A 17,650-nucleotide genomic window follows, 5' to 3' on the forward strand; every position below is an offset into this window, starting at 1 on the left:
ATTAGCCTTTCAGCACTTTGAAGTGCATGTCCGGCATGACAATAAACAAAGCTTAGTTTATACGAACCATAATCCGCTTCGTTTATAGAAAGGTTTATAACTCAGAACGCAAGATTATTCCGTTGGAGTTCATTCTTACAACAGATTAATGTTAAAATTGTACACATTCCTGAAGGAATAATGTAATAGCGGATGCTTTGTCTTGGTTTAAAGGCTGACTAGTTGCCAATGTAGCAACTGGGAAGGGAACTTACATAATGAGGATGGATGATTGTGATTTATGTCTTGTATACCTTACAATGAAATGTCCGTGCCATGATGTTTCATTCCTTTTCGGGGGAGGGGGGGAGGATGTAAGGGCCTTCCCTGTTGATTCACTTATTTCCCATTTCTTTTACTTCGTGATTATTTTTGATCCATAGATATTTAATGGACATATACCTTTAAGTCGAGCAGAGGAAGTGAGGAACTCAAAAAGTAACAAAATAGTACACTGTCCATTGGAGATATAGCTTTTGAACAGCAGAACTCAGACCATTTGGCACCTGAGATCATAGGGAATTGGGTTGATTGGTTGGCTGGTAGCTAATTAAATGGCAAGAGGCTGTATTCGGCCAAGGTGACTGGGCCTCTTTCTCTCTCTCTGAAATGCTGCCTACTGCTGATGTCTGAACCTGCAGGGAAGTTTTTGAGACCTGGATGAATCTATAGTGAAAATCGTTACACTGAAAGCAAACATCTCGAACTAAAAGACTAGACTGAAGAAAAGTGTACTAGAAGGCAACCACCTGAAACAATTTAGCATGGCCAATCCACCTACCCTGGGCATCTTTGGATTGTGGGGTGAGACCCACGCAGACCCACATGTAAACTCCACACAGACAGTGACCCAGGGCCGGGATCGAACCTGAGTCCTCAGCGTCATGAGGCAGAGGTGCTAACCACTGCGCTACCATGCCACCCTAGAAGTTAGGACATTATACAGCCTTTTTCATTAACGTCAATAATTCTCCAATCTGGGAGCCCCAGAAGTAGGAATAAAGGATCAAATTCTAAGGCTGTGCTAAATATCCACTCAAGCCTTTAAACTACACCAGACCAGTAGAATTGAATTTTGACATAGGACCAAACTAGAGAGGATCTAGTCACCCAGGCACTTTAGGCACATCAAGGATATAGCAGGATAAAATCTGTGTCTCAAGTTCAGTGTGATATTCAGAAGGGGCAGTATTTTGAACTACGTCTCCTTCATTATATTACATTCCTAAATTATATTGGCATATTCCCATATAATACCACAGGTCTTCTCATCAATACTGACTGTCAAGTTTTTCTCCCAAGTCTGTAGGGTTCATAGAATTTACAGTGCAGAAGGAGGCCATTCGGCCCATCAAGTCTGCACCGGCTCCTGGAAAGAGCACCCTAGCCAAGGTTAACAACTCCACCCTATCACCATAACCCAATAACCCCACCCACCACTAAGGGCAATTTTGGACTCTAAGGGCAATTTATCATGGCCAATCCACCTAACATGCACATCTTTGGACTGTGGGAGGAAACCGGAGCACCCGGAGGAAACCCACGCACACACAGGGAGGATGTGCAGACTCCACACAGACAGTGACTCAAGCCGGAATCGAACCTGGGACCCTGGAGCTGTGAAGCGATTGTGCTATCCACAATGCTACCGTGCTGCCACCTAATATGCTGGTTCCTAATAGACTATAGAACAGTACAGCACAGAACAGGCCCTTTGACCCTCGATGTTGTGCCGAGCAATGATCACCCTACTCAAACCCACGTATCCACCCTATACCCGTAACCCAACAACCCCCCCAACCTTACTTTTTAGGACACTACGGGCAATTTAGCATGGCCAATCCACCTAACCCGCACATCTTTGGACTGTGGGAGGAAACCGGAGCACCCGGAGGAAACCCACACACACACGGGGAGGACGTGCAGACTCCGCACAGACAGCGACCCAGCCGGGAACCGAACCTGGGACCCTGGAGCTGTGAAGCATTTATGCTAACCACCATGCTACCGTGCTGCCCCACTGATAATATACTGTAATATACTGACACAGGATCTAGAACACAAAGTGTCATAAAACTTTCTAATGAACTGTTTAGGTTTTATAGAATCAGGATTTTTTAACCCGGGGATTTTTTAACCCGGGGAGACTGAAATGTCAAGAAGCATAGTTGTCTTATTGATGATAAAGTCTCCAAGTTGCTGATATTTTAAAAAAGGAGTGCCTTGGGATAGCAAAACTGCTCTCACAGCTGCTAAAAACATTACAAGGAAGTACCACTGAGCAAGTATCCCAATTGACAAATGCCGCTATCTCTCCAGATATCGAATACATGATCCATAAGACATGGTGGGAAATCCAGGCTGCTCTGAATGGGAGAAAGAGTTAATTTTAATCTCCCTTCTAACTCAAGGACAATCCTCCTGGATGGATCTCTTCTAATTATAGGATTCTCGCACTTAGCAGGCCAGACTTAAAATCCCTGTAGAACAACAAGGCCTGTAAGGGATGCACCAACTGGCCCACTTCAATATCGAGCCAAATGGAGGAGGGATATTCTCTGACCTAATCCCTTATAAATCTAAGATGAGGCAGCACAGCGGCGCAGTGGCTAGCACTGCTGTCTCATGGCGCCGAGGTCCCAGGTTCGATCCCGGTGACTATCCGTATGGTGTTTGCACATTTTCCCCCTGTTTGCATGGGTTTCGCCCCCACAACCTAAAGATGTGCAGGTTAGGTGGATTGAACAAGCTAAATTGCCCCTTAATTGGAAAAAATGAATTGGGTACTCTAAATTTTAAAACAAAATCTAAGATGAGGGGCTAATTGGTACATCTTAATATTCGGTGCCCCCAATTCCCCTTTGGAGCCAGGGAGCTGGAACCTAGCCAACTTCAAGCGAGGTTTATTTTTGTTCCATAGAAACAAATTAAACATCACATTCATTTATTTTAAGACTGCAGCAGGCAACAAGATTGGCAGCATCTGCAAAGGATACACAGTAACCTAGCAACGCCTTATCTTAATCAATGCAATCCTACCCAGCCATGATATTGGCAGGGAGGGCCAGCGGATCAACTCCCACCCAATAGATGCAATACAATCAACTGGAGGAAATTTGCCCCATACAATTGCTTAAGGGGGTGGGGGGTAACCACAATACTTAGATAAGTAAATCCCAAGGGGGACTTCTTAAATGGAAAGTTAGCAAGGAGGTTAGTCTTCCTCTAAGCCCGTCCACTGTCATTGCCTCAGACTTTGCAAAATTAATTTTGTAACTGGAGAAAAAGCTAAATCAGTCCACCACATCAATAATAGTGGAAACAGAAACGTCCGGTTTAGATACAGACAGCAGCACATCATCCTGGTAAAGTGTAATCTGAGGCAGTTTCCCTCCATTATATAGCCCAAAAGCTGAAGGATCTTGTCTAATTGCCTCTGCTAAAAACTCTATAGCTATTGCAAACAATAACAGGGACAGGGATAAGGGAACTCTATCTATTCCCTCATTGGATGTTAAAATTCTCAGACCTATAACCATTCATAAGCACAGTCAACCCGAGATCTTTGATATAGCACCTGTATCCACTTAACATATTCCCATCCCAATCCAAATCTCTGTTCACAGCGACTTTGTTCAATAATGTGGCCTTGTGGTATGTTCATTGAGCTGGTAGACCACAAACCTAGAGCAATGCTCTGGGTCCTGGGCTTGAATCCCACCACAGTAGATGGTAAATCGTCTGTGGTAGGCATGGGTGAGCTGAAAAAAAGAATATAATCTTTATTGTCACAAATAGGCTTACATTGACACTGCAATGAAGTTACTGTGAAAAGCTCACTGGAAGTTGACTAAAAATATGTTGCTTCTCTGCCTGTTGGCTAAGATCAAGCATCAGATTAAGTCCAATGACTTTCTTGTCAGTTTGGATCTTATGGAAACCAAGAATTGGATTCAATTTGAATTGGTTTTTGGAGCAAGCAATGATATGGATTAAGGGCTTGCCTTGTCCACTCAGCGCAAAGGCTTTGCAGTTTAACAATGGAATGAAAACATATTTTAAAAACAAGTAATTCCAGTCCACCTGGTCAAAAGCTTTCTCCATGTGTAACCTATCGAACCTATCTCATTTCCATTTTTGAAAGTCCTGAATAACATTCAATAATCTGACATTGTTACATGAATTCCAGACTTTTATGAACTCAATCTGATCACCCTGGATGATCAGCCGGAGAATTCCTTCCAAGAACCGTGCCAACACTTTAGACAACAATTTCAAATCTACATTCAGGAGCGAGATTGGCCTAGAGGATGCACACTCTTCAGGATGCTAGTCTGCCTTTAAAATCAAGGAAATATTCGCTCCCCTGAGTGTCTGCAGTAGCAGACCTGTTTCAAATGAATCATTATACATGCCAATCAGCAGATCCATTAGCAAGTCCTTAAATCCCTTGCAAAATGCACAACCAAAACCATCAGGCCCTGGGACCTTACAAGGTTGGAGCTGCATCATGGCCAAAGCCATGTCCCCTTTAGAGATCTGATCACTCAAGGCCAGACTTTGGTCCTCAGAGATTGTTGGGAACTTAAAGGAATAGAAGAAGCACTCCATTAGTGTCAGTATATCACCAAACTGGTCTGTTTTGTATAACTGGGCGTAAAAACTCTTAAATGATTTTCTGATGCCCTCTGTTTAAGCATTCTATTACCCTTAGAATCTAGCATTGAGAGGAGAGCCCTGGAGTTAGTCTTCTTCCTAGTCAAAAAGGCCAGGCATCTACTCGGCTTGTTCCCGAACTCATACAACCTTCATTTTTAACAAACTTTAAATTCCTCTTGTGATGAATGTAGAATTTCAGATATATTTTATATAAAGGATACAGTAACCTAACAACACATTAATCTTAATCAATGCAATCCTACCCAGTTATATGATGTATAGCCATTGGTTGAGCACCCCTTATTCGAAATTCTGAAATTTGAAAAATTCTGAAATCTGCACATTTTTTCGAGTGTTGTAGAAAATTCCACATTGCTCTGGGAAGGTTCCTGGGCGATATGCAGGTCCCAACACGCCACAGACGCTTACAAGCCCTCAGCGGGGCTGTTTTGCTGCCAAAATGTCAGTTTGTATATCTTATTATTTCATGCACAAAATGATTTAAAATATTGCATAAAACTGCAGGCTATATGTATCAATAAGCTATAAATGAAATACAAATTAATTTCATGCTTAGACATCCACACTGGATGTAGATTTCTGCAGGTATTCCAAAATTCGAAAAATTATGGAATCTGAGACACTTACGGCCCCAAGCATTTCAACTGTATAGGTATTTGGTGCTGTAAGGGTTAAATGCCTGAGTTACAAGGTGACTGCTACAGCCATGTTTTAAAAGAACCCTAGTTTGAAAGGCTTTGGGAGTTGTTGGTATTAAAATTAAATATCTGTTCAGTACCCTAGTCACTGTTGGAGTCTGATCCAGGATCGTAATACTCTCAGCCTGTTGAGTCAGCAAAGAATCCAGCTCTACATGGATTGCATTCATCTCCCTCAAAGAATGGTCAAGGTTTCTACCATTCTCCCTCTCTGTCTCAGCCAATTTAACATCCAACCGGCGCTGTCGCTCCAGCATTTTGCACCTTTTCATAGAATCATGGAATTTACAGTGGAGAAGGGCCTGTTTAGCACAGAGCTAAATCGCTGGCTTTTAAAGCAGACCAAGCAGGCCAGCAGCACGGTTCGATTCCCGTAACAGCCTCCCTGAACAGGCGCCGGAATGTGGCGACTAGGGGCTTTTCACAGTAACTTCATTGAAGCCTACTCGTGACAATAAGCGATTTTCATTTTTTTTTTTCATACAGCCCATCAAGCTTGCACCGGCCCTTGGAAAGAGCACCCTACTTAAGCCCATGCCTCCACCTTATGCCCATAAGCCCAGTAACCCGACCTAACCTTTTGGACACTAAGGGGCAATTTAGCACGGCCAATCCACCTAACCTGCACATCTTTGGACTGTGGGAGGAAACCGGAGCAGCTGGAGGAAACCCACGCAGACACGGGGAGAAAGTGCAATCTCCACACAGTCACCCGAGGCCGGAATTGAACCTGGGTCCCTGGAGCTGTGAGGCAGCAGTAGTAACCACTGTACCACCCCTTTTGTTGGCTGTATATGAAAAGACTAGCCCCCAAGCATAAGCCTTACATGTTTCCCACAAGAAAAATCAAGGAAAACAAGAATATGACCAGAGATCACTATATTGCCTATAGAGCAAGAGGCCACCAAATTGGATTGGAGGATTGCTTCTGGCATGAAGAAATTGTCAATTCTAGTATGACATTGATGAGGAGCAGAGAAGAAAGTTCTCCACATGCCCAAATCCCCCACCTCCTCACAAACCAACACTGGAGCCTTGCCTGTTGGGTGGAAAGATTTCTGATCACTGGAGGTTGTCCACTGAGGGGTTAAGGTCTCAATTGAAAAATGAAAATGAAAATCACTTATTGTCACGAGTAGGCTTCAATGAAGTTACTGTGAAAAGCCCCTAGTCGCCACATTCCGGCGCCTGTCCGGGGAGGCTGATACGGGAATCGAACCGTGCTGCTGGCTTGCTTGGTCTTTAAAAGCCAGCGATTTAGCTCAGTGAGCTAAACCAGCCCCTGAATTGAAATCCCCACCAACAAAGGCATTAGACCATAAGGCATTGGAGCAGAATTATGCCATTCAGCCCATTAAGTCTGCTCTGCCATTCAATCATGGCTGATATTTTTCTCATCCTCATTCTCCTGCATTATTATTATTAAGTCCCACTCCAGAGCTTGAGCACAGAAATCAAGGCTGACACTCCAGAGCAATGCCGAGGAAACACTGCACTTTGAGAGGTGGTATCTTTCAGATTAAGAACAACTGTCTGCTTCGGTGGATTATAATAATAATCTTTATTGTCACAAGTAGGCATACATTAACACTGCAATGAAGTCACTGTGACTTCAGGGGCTGGTTTAGCTCACAAGGCTAAATCGCTGGCTTTTAAAGCAGACCAAGCAGGTCAGCAGCACGGTTCGATTCCCGTACCAGCCTCCCCGGACAGGCGCCGGAATGTGGCGACTAGGGGCTTTTCACAGTAACTTCATTGAAGCCTACTCGTGACAATAAGCGATTTTCTAGGGGCTGTTTAGCACACAGCTAAATCGCTGGCTTTGAAAGCAGACCAAGCAGGCCAGCAGCACGGTTCGATTCCCGTAACAGCCTCTCCGAACAGGCGCCGGAATGTGGCGACTAGGGGCTTTTCACAGTAACTTCATTTGAAGCCTACTCGTGACAATAAGCGATTTTCATTTCATTTCATTTCAAAAGCCCCTAGTTGCCACATTCCGGCGATCCCAAAGGATGACTCGGCCACCGGACCGGCTAAACCTGTAGAGTCACCCCCGCCGGACTTGATTTTTTACAGGGGGTGAATGTGGTGAATGTAATTCACACTGTATTGTATTGTGTCCTTGTGGGCTCTGTTTTCACACTGTATTGTATTGTGTCCTTGTGGACTCTGTCTGTGAGCCGTTGCGCGGGTTTGCCCATAGGGGGAGATGAGGAGCTTGTACAGGGCTCCACCCTCGGCTCCGCCCATGGCCCCTCCCACTACCAGGAAGTATAAAGTGCTGCAGCCGTGTGAGCCTGCCCTCAGTTCTTCTGGTCGCAGGAAGACTCAGTTGTAAGACTATTAAAACCACAGTTTACTTCCAATCGTGTTCCGAGTGAATTGATGGTCACATCAATTTAATAGTCTTAGAAAACTTGAAGAAAACTACAATGGATTGAATCAGCCCTCAAACCTTTTTTATAATAAATGTTTTTTATTCAGTTTTCATGTTTAATATTGAACAAATTACAAATTGTTAGAGAGAGAAAAAAAAGAACACGCCAAAATTAACATATATATTTACAGGTAAGCATCTTCGTAATAATAACTGTGGCCGCCCCCCTTTAGCCGGCATACATATTTTACATTCCCCAATATGGCCGAGGCACATGTTTATAGGCATTTATTTACAGTTTGGTTTTGGGCCTTAGCTAGCCATCAAACCCCCGTAACGAACCGGTAGCCCTCCCCCCCCCGGCTACCTTCCCCCGATTCCCATCCATTTTCCCCTGATTCTTGGCCACCCGGCTATTCTTCCTCATGTTCGTTGGCCACAAACAGGTCCCGGAACAATTGCATGAATGGCTCCCACGTTCTGTGGAAGCCGTCGTCCGACCCTCGGATGGCGAATTTGATTTTCTCCATTTGGAGAGATTCCGAGAGGTCGGACAGCCAGTCTGCAGCTCTGGGCGGTGCTGCTGACCGCCAGCCAAACAGGATTCTACGGCGGGCGATCAGGGAGGCAAAGGCAAAGGCGTCCGCCCTCCTCCCCAGGAATAGATCTGGCTGGTCTGAAACCCCGAAGACCGCCACTATCGGGCATGGCTCCACCCTCACCCCCACCACTTTGGACATAGCCTCGAAGAAGGCTGTCCAGTACTCCACAAGTCTGGGGCAAGACCAGAACATGTGGGCGTGGTTGGCCGGGCCTCTTTGGCACCGTTTGCATCTGTCCTCCACCTCCGGGAAGAACCTGCTCATACGGTTTCTCGTTAAATGGGCTCTATGTACCACTTTTAGTTGCGTCAGGCTGAGCCTTGCGCACGTGGAGGTGGAGTTTTTTTTTTTATAAATTTAGAGTATCCAATTCATTTTTTCCAATTAAGGGGCAATTTAGCGTGGCCAATCCACCTACCCTGCACATCTTTGGGTTGTGGGGGTGAAACCCACACAAACACGGGGAGAATGTGCAAACTCCACACAGACAGTGAGCCAGAGCCGGGATCGAACCTGGGAACTCGGCGCCGTGAGGCAGCAGGGCTAACCCACTGCGCCACCGTGCTGCCCTCATAGAGGTGGAGTTGACCCTATGTAGTGCTTCGCTCCAGAGTCCCCACCCTATCTCCATCCCCAGGTCGTCCTCCCATTTCCTTCTTGTTGCGTCCAGTACGGTGTCGTCCCTTTCTACCAGTCGGTCATACAAGTCGCTACAGTTCCCTTTCTCTAGGATACTTGCGTCCAGTAGGTCTTCCAGTAGTGTCGGTTGTGGGTACGTCCTTGTCTCCTTTCGTAGGAAGTTTTTGAGCTGGAGGTACCGCAGCTCATTCCCCCCAGCTAGCCGAAATTTCTCTGTCAGTTCGTCCACTGTTGCGATCCTGTCGTCTGTGTATAGGTCCCTGACTGTCAGTGTCCCCCCGTCCTGCCTCCACCTTTTGAAGGTGGCGTCAGTCAGTGCGGGTGTGAACCTATGGTTGTTGCAGATGGGAGCCTTGTCCGACATTTTGGTCAGGCCAAATTGCTGCCGCAGTTGGTTCCAGGATTGGAGGGTGGCTGTCACCACTGGGCTGCTGGAGTGTTTTTTGGGTGGGGATGGGAGTGCTGCCGTGGCGAGGGCCCGGAGGGAGGTCCCCATGCAGGAGGCCTCCTCCGCACGCACCCACTCGGCTTCTGGCTCCTGGATCCATCCCCTTACTCGCTCGGCTGTTGCCGCCCAGTGGTAGAATTGTAGATTCGGGAGAGCTAGCCCCCCCCGGATTTTGTTTTTTGTAGGACCTTCTTTGGGCTCCTAGCATTTATACCCCCCCATACGAACGCCATGATAAGTTTGTCCAGCACTTTGAAGAAGGCCTTGGGGATGTAGATCGGAATGGATCAAAACAGGAAGAGGAACCTGGGCAGTACGTTCATTTTGATCGTCTGGACTCTCCCCGCGAGGGAGAGTGGGAGTGTGTTCCATCTTTGCAGGTCCTTTTTTACTTCCTCCGTCAGGCTGGTGAGGTTCCATTTGTAGATCCCTTTCCAGTCATGGGCTATTTGGATCCCCAGGTAGCGGAATTTATGTCGGGCTTGTTTGAACGGCAGCCCCTTTAGTGCTGCCCCCCCCCCCCCCCCCCCCCTGCTGGTGTACTGGGAAGATCTCGCTTTTGCTCATGTTGAGTTTGTAGCCCGAGAAGGCTCCAAACTCTTTCAGGAGCACGATGATTCCGTCCATGCTGCTTTGTGGGTCCGAGATGTAGAGGAGCAGATCATCTGCATAGAGTGAGACTCTGTGCTCTCTGCCTCCCCTTCGGATCCCCCTCCAATTTTTTGCTGCCCTGAGCGCGATTGCTAGCGATTCGATGGCTCGTGCGAACAGCAGCAGGGACAGTGGGCATCCTTGTCTGGTGCCCCTGTGCAGCTGGAAGTATTGGGAGTTGGTATTGTTGGTCCGTACACTCGCCATGGGAGCGTTGTATAGGAGCTTTACCCAAGCGGTGAACCCTGTTCCAAGCCCGAACCGCTCCAGTACCTCTATGAGGTATTTCCATTCGACTCTGTCGAAGGCCTTTTCTGCGTCCAGGGAGATGATCACCTCTTGTGTTCTCTCCCCGGAGGGGGTCATTATTACGTTCAGCAGGCGCCTGATGTTCGAGGTGAGCTGTCTACCTTTGACGAAGCCCGTCTGGTCCTCTGTGACCACCTCAGGTACACAGTCTTCTAGCCTTTTGGCTAGGATTTTGGCCAGTATTTTGGGGTCTGCGTTCAGCAGAGATATGGGTCTGTATGACCCACATTCCGTTGGGTCTTTGTCTTTATCAGCCCTCAAACCTGATCGACTAGAACTCGACCCGCAGGCTGCAGACGCGAAGGAAATTTTTCTACACTGGCTTCGGTGTTTCAAGACCTACCTGGCTGCATCAACCACCTCCGAGACTACAGAGGAGCAGAAACTCAGCCTACTGCACGCACGTGTGAGCCATCGCATCTCTACGCAACTCAATTGTACCAACTCCTATACTGAGGCCCTTGCTATGCTCGACCAATTGTATGTGCGGCCGGTAAACGAGGTCTACGCGCGGCACATTTTCACTACCCGCCGCCAGCGCCCCACAGAGGCGCTAGAGGACTTCCTGCGCGACTTAAAAGCCCTTGCTCGGGACTGCAACTTTCAGGCTGTAATGGCCTCCCAGCATATGGAACTCACCGTCCGTGATGTGTACGTTACGGGGCTCCGGTCTAACTATGTGCGCCAGCGACTACTCGAGAAAGGGGTCCAGAACTCGGAGGACACGGTAGAGCTAGAAACTGCTATGGAGGTCGCATTCCAAAGTCTAAACTCATTCCCGCAGACCAAGCTACCCCATCGTGGACCCCCGACCAGCGACTGCCCCAGGCCTGCGCCACGCAGCCACCCACTCACTATGGAGCACCAGCGTGCCATTTTTGTGGCCAGCCCCAACACCCACGGCACCACTGCCCAGCCCGCAACGCGACCTACAGCAGCTGCGGTCAAAAAGGACATTATGCCAGAGTATCCCTGGCGCAATCGAAACCCTCTAACTCCCCCGCAGTCCAGAACAATCGCTCCCCCAATTCGCAGGCCTGCAGGCCCCGCAACGTTGCAGCGTGTCTGCCGACTCCGCCCGACATGCGATTCATGGGGGCCGCCATCTTAGCAATCCTCCCCCACGCGGCCGGCCATGTGCAAGTCATGGGGGCCACCATCTTGAAAGCCATCTTCTTCATCACCCACCACGTGCGATCAACACGGGCCGCCATCACCCGATGTTCACCCCGACGACTACGACCTCAGCGGACAGTCATCACGGGGCCACCCAGCACTGCTGATCGAGCCGCCAACTACCCGCAACTCAACGCAGTCACATTGGACCAGTCTCGTCCGAAGCACCTCCAGAGCTCGATGATTTCCGTTCGAATCAACGGATACAAGACACCGTGCCTCTTCGACTCCGGGAGCACCGAGAGCTTCGTACATCCTGACCTGGTAAGACGCTGTTCGCTCCCTATCTTCCCTGCACGGCAAACTATCTCCCTCGCCTCGGGCTCGCACTCTGTCCAAATACAAGGGCGCACTGTTGCGACCCTAACGATTCAGGGCGCCAGCTACTCTAATTTCCAGCTGTATGTACTCCCCGACCTCTGCGCCCCACTCTTACTCGGGCTCGATTTCCAATGCAACCCCAAGAGCCTCACACTCAGCTTCGGTGGACCCCTACCTTCTCTCACCATATGCAGCTTAGCGACTCTAAAAATCGACCCCCCTCCACTCTTCGCTAACCTAACGGCTAACTGTAAACCAGTAGCCACCCGCAGCAGGCGGTACAGCCTGCAGGACAGAGTATTCATCCGAGCCGAAGTCCAGCGGCTCCTACGTGAGGGAGTCATAGAGGCCAGTAATAGCCCCTGGAGAGCTCAGGTGGTGGTCGTCAAGACTGGGGAAAAGTTCCGGATGGTGGTTGATTACAGCCAAACCATTAACCGGTTCACGCACCTCGATGCGTACCCCCTTCCCAGAATTGCAGGCATGGTCAACCAGATCGCCCAGTACCGCATATTCTCCACGGTGGATCTGAAGTCTGCTTACCACCAGCTCCCAATCCACCCGGAGGACCGCCACTACACGGCGTTGGAGGCAGATGGCCGCCTCTTCCATTTCCTCCGGGTCCCCTTTGGCATCACGAATGGGGTCTTGGTGTTCCAACGAGCAATGGACCGAATGGTGGACCAGTACGGGCTGCAGGCCACGTTTCCGCACTTGGATAATGTCACCATCTGCGGCCTTGATCAGCAGGACCCCGACGCCAACCTCCACCGATTTCTCCAAACCATCCGAAACTCAATCTCACCTACAATAAGGAGAAATGCGTTTTCCGCACTACCAGACTAGCCATCCTCGGCTATGTCGTGGAAAACAGAGTCCTGGGCCCCGAGCCTCTCCCTCATTGTCCCAGGGCCCTCAAGAGGTGCCTGGGATTCTTCTCTTATTACGCCCAGTGGGTCCCCCAGTTTGCGGACAAAGCCTGTCCATTATTTAAGACCACACTCTTCCCACTGTCAGCAGAGGCCCGCCAGGCCTTCAACTGTATCAAGGAGGACATCGCCAAAGCCGCCATGCGGACGGTGGATGAATCCGTCCCCTTTCAGGTGGAGAGCGACGCCTCAGAGGTCGCTCTCGCCGCCACTCTGAATCAGGCAGGGAGACTAGTCGCCTTCTTCTCCCGAACCCTCTCCGCTTCGGAACTTCGACACTCCTCAGTCGAAAAAGAAGCTCAAGCCATTGTGGAAGCCGTACGGCACTGGAGGCACTACCTCGCAGGTAGGAGGTTAACCCTCATCACCGACCAAAGATCGGTTGCCTTCATGTTTGACAACTCGCAAAGGGGCAAAATAAAAAACGATAAAATCTTGAGGTGGAGGATCGAACTCTCCACCTATAATTATGACATCATATATCGAACGGGGAAGCTCAAGACGACCGCCTAAAGGCTATCCACAGCGACCTCTGCCACCCGGCCCACTACGTCAAAGTCCGAAATCTGCCTTTCTCCACCGAGGAGGTAAAAGCCATCACCAGGGATTGCCCCATCTGCGCGGATTGCAAACCGCACTTCTATAGACCAGACAAGGCCCACCTGGTAAAGGCTTCCCAGCCCTTTGAATGCCTGAGCATCGATTTCAAAGGGCTCCCCTTTGAAAAGGTGCAAAATGCTGGAGCGACAGCGCCGGTTGGATGTTAAATTGGCTGAGACAGAGAGGGAGAATGGTAGGACTCCCCACGACCAATCAAAATGTGTACTTCCTCAACATCATTGACAAATTCTCCCCCTTCCCCTTTGCCATCCTGTGCCCCGATATGACCTCCCACACAGTCATCAGAGCCCTGCACAGTGTCTCACCCTGTTCAGTTTCCCCAGCTACGTACACAGTGACAGGGGTTCGTCCTTCATGAGCGATGAGCTGAGTCAGTACCTGCTCGACAAGGGCATCGCCTCGAGCAGGACTACCAGCTATAACCCCAGGGGTAACGGGCAGGTGGAGAGGGAGAACGCGACAGTCTGGAAGACCGTCCTACTGACCCTCCGGTCCAGGAATCTCCCGACCTCCCACTGGCAGGAGGTCCTCCCCGACGCGCTCCATGCAATTAGGTCCCTCCTGTGCACTGCCACTAACCAGGCCCCTCCCGAACGACTATTTGTTTTCCCTAGGGGCACTACCACGGGGGCTTCGCTCCCATCGTGGTTGAGGACACCCAGCCCAGTTCTCCTCCAGAAGCACGTCCGAACACACAAAACGGACCCACTAGTAGAGAGGGTACTACTGCTTCACTCGAACCCCCACTACGCCTTTATTGGATACCCCGACGGCCGTCAGGACACCGTTTCCCTCCGGGACCTGGCGCCTGCAGGATCCACCACCACCGCCGAGGTACCCCTCACACTACACCCCACCCAACCCCCCACGCCCTGCGCCCCCACGCCTATAGGTTTCCTGCGCCCCCCTGCACCCGTCACACCGGTGAGGAACGGAGCTCAGACCGAAACACCCCCGGAGTCCACCCCCATATCCACACCGACCGTCACCACCCAGCCACCCGAAGAGGCTGCAACCCCGGTGCTCCGCCGATCCCAAAGGATGACTCGGCCACCGGACCGGCTAAACCTGTAGAGTCACCCCCGCCGGACTTGATTTTTTACAGGGGGTGAATGTGGTGAATGTAATTCACACTGTATTGTATTGTGTCCTTGTGGGCTCTGTTTTCACACTGTATTGTATTGTGTCCTTGTGGGCTCTGTCTGTGAGCCGTTGCGCGGCTCTGCCCACAGGAGGAGATGAGGAGCTTGTACATGGCTCCACCCTCGGCTCCGCCCATGGCTCCACCCATGGCCCCTCCCACAACCAGAAGTATAAAGTGCTGCAGCCATGTGAGCCTGCCCTCAGTTGTTCTGGTCACAGGCAGGCTCAGTTGTAAGTCTATTAAAACCACAGTTTACTTCCAATCGTGTTCCGAGTGAATTGATGGTCACATCAGGCATGTCTTTCAGGACTTGTGGGAGGAAACCGGAGTACCCGGAGGAAACCCACGCAGACATGGAGTGAATGTGCAGACTCTACACAGACAGTGACCCTAGCCGGGAATCGAACCTGGGACCCAGGTGCTGTGAAGCAACAGTGCTACCCACTATCCTACCATGTCGCCCACCATTAAAAGAGTCCAGGGCACAATTTCAAAGAAGAGAGAAGGGGAAACAGGAGAGGAGTGCTGCTGGTCCTTTAAGGTAGTAATACAGGTAATGCAGTGGTTAAGAAGGCATATGATATACTTGCCTTTATTAGCCGAGGCATAGACTTTAAGAGCAGGGAGGTTATGCTAGAACTGTATAAAATGTTGGTTAGTCCACAGCTAGAATATTGTGTGCAGTTCTGGAATCCACATTATAGGATGGATGTGATAGCACTGAGAAGGATGCAGAGGAGATTTACCATGATGTTGCCTGGGCGAGGGAGTTTTAGCTATGAAGTGAGATTGGATTAACTGGGGTTGTTTTTCTTGGACCAGAGGAGGGACGTAATTGAGATGTATAAAATTATGATGGGCATAGATAGAGTAAACAGGAAGAAATGTTTCCCCTTAGTGAATGGATCAATGACCAGGGGGCAAAGATTTAAGGTAAGAGGCAGAAGGTTTCGAGGGGATTTGAGGAAAAACTTTTTCACCCAGAAGGTGATGGGAATCTGGAACTCACTGCCTGAAAGAATGGTGGAGGCAGAGGTCCTAATAACATTTAGGAAGTATTTAGATGTGCATTTGCAATGCTAAGACACATAAGGCCTTGGGTCAAGTGCTGAAAAATGGGATTAGAATACTTAAGAGGTTGTTTTTAACCACCGTAGACACGATGGGCCAAAGGGCCTTTTCTGTGACTCTATTAGACAGGTCCCCAAGGTGAGGCGGTGGAGAAGTTCAAAGTTGAGTTTGAGAATTGGGTGTCATGTTTCAGGAATCTCGATCTGGGAGTTGGGCAAATTACTTGATGGAGCTCCTGTCTTCCAAGGCCTGGGTTGGTGTGACCTTCTAACCCCCCTCCTCTCCCACCACCTGTGTTCTGGCATGGTGGAAGTAATGGTGTCTTGTACTTCGATCGTTGGAATTCTTAAGAGATGCTGAAGAACGCTCATTGATCCTGAGCCTGCCTCATCCTTGATTTTGACTTTCTTTGTGCGTCAGTAACGAAGTCTTTATCCTGAATACTGACCTTGCATTTCTGCATCTCAAGTTATTATTATTCTGAACTTTTCTCCCTGTCGATCATGTTGATGTCTGCTTGATGTTGTCATTTCTTTTGTGGGTGTGCTGGCCTGTACCATTGATTATCCTGATTTAACAAATTCATATTATATTGAGGCAATGTTGAATGCAGGATTTGTTCACAGTCTTTATCCTAAATGTATTTGGGTTTTATATTGTCTGACAATCCTTGTGGTGGAGCGAGGGAGGTGTTTGTCTCGGTTGGCTCCCCCCTGTTTCACTTAGAAGGAAGATGAGCAGAGTCACAGCAGGGTGAGGGGTGGAAGGTTGGAGTTAGATCGTCCTCACTGTGATCGAGGTAGCCCCCCCAGTGAGAGCTAACCAGTTTCTGCTTTTGATCGAGTTAGTTCATCGTCACTCTGATCGAGGTAGCCCCCCCCCCCCCAGTGAAAGTATCCAGTTTCTGCTTTTTAAAAATTTGGATAAAGAGCATCTGTTTTTGTCTTTTTCGGCCCAGGCAGACTGCATGTTATATGATGGTTGTCTGCTTGGTCCTGGGTCTGGAAGGGAGTAGGATTGTTTTTGTGGGCATCAGCGTAATTCCCCTTAGCTCTGGGGTTCTCTGGGTTTTAAGCTCACTGGGCTAAATTGCTGGCTTTTAAAGCAGACCAAGCAGGCCAGCAGTATGGTTCGATTGCCGTACCAGCCTCCCCAGACAGGCACCGGAATGTGGTGACTAGGGGCTTTTCACAGTAACTTCATTGAAGCCTACTCGTGACAAATCTCATTTGAAAAGCGATTTTCATTTCATTTTATTTTTCTTTGAAGCTATGGGTATGATGTAACACTACTGTTGGCTGCATCCTGCTTCGGTGCAGGCGGACCTTCTATCCATGGAGGGAACACATTGGGGATATTGTCTCCGATTCATCCTATCTTATTTATACTGATATTTGCAATGACTTCTGTTATGTGCTGTACCTGTTTTGCGTTGATACCTATGGCTTTTGTTCGCTTTTTATTTTGATTTGAAGCGATATTTGTAAAAATTAAAGAAAAATACATTTGTTTTTTAAATATACTGTTATATGTGTAGAACCAATATTATATTACAGAAACAAGTAAATTATGCAAGCATTTTTAGCATGAGCTGTCACAAAGCTTTCCTCTGTATCTAAATGCATTTTATTTTTAACTTTTAGTGGTTAAGCAATGTGGCAATTCAGACTGTTTTTAAACTCTACTATGAAATTAGAATCAATACCACAAGGATACTGACTACATTTGGCTTTTAGTACCAATTCAGAACAAGAAATGGAAAGACAAAAATTAGGAATGCATATCATAAACTAAGTCTGTATGGGCTCTCATGTGAATGAGGAACTACAATGATCTGTTGATGTGGTTGTGAGGCTTTGCACCTGTCCAACAAATTCATGGAATCAAAGTGACAGAATAAAAGATTTGAAGGATACTATGAAACATAGCTAAATAACAATAAATG

At 48.4% G+C, this 17,650-nt stretch overlaps 1 protein-coding gene across 2 annotated transcripts in view; it reads right to left on the minus strand.

Moving 5' to 3' along the window:
- The window catches only part of LOC119962631 (zinc finger and BTB domain-containing protein 7C), a 385,982-nt gene that overhangs the window by 292,885 nt on the left and 75,447 nt on the right, over positions 1-17,650 (minus strand). The gene's annotated exons all lie outside the window — the stretch shown is intronic.

Source organism: Scyliorhinus canicula, chromosome 3 (assembly GCF_902713615.1).
Source record: "Scyliorhinus canicula chromosome 3, sScyCan1.1, whole genome shotgun sequence".
Taxonomy (NCBI): domain Eukaryota; kingdom Metazoa; phylum Chordata; class Chondrichthyes; order Carcharhiniformes; family Scyliorhinidae; genus Scyliorhinus; species Scyliorhinus canicula.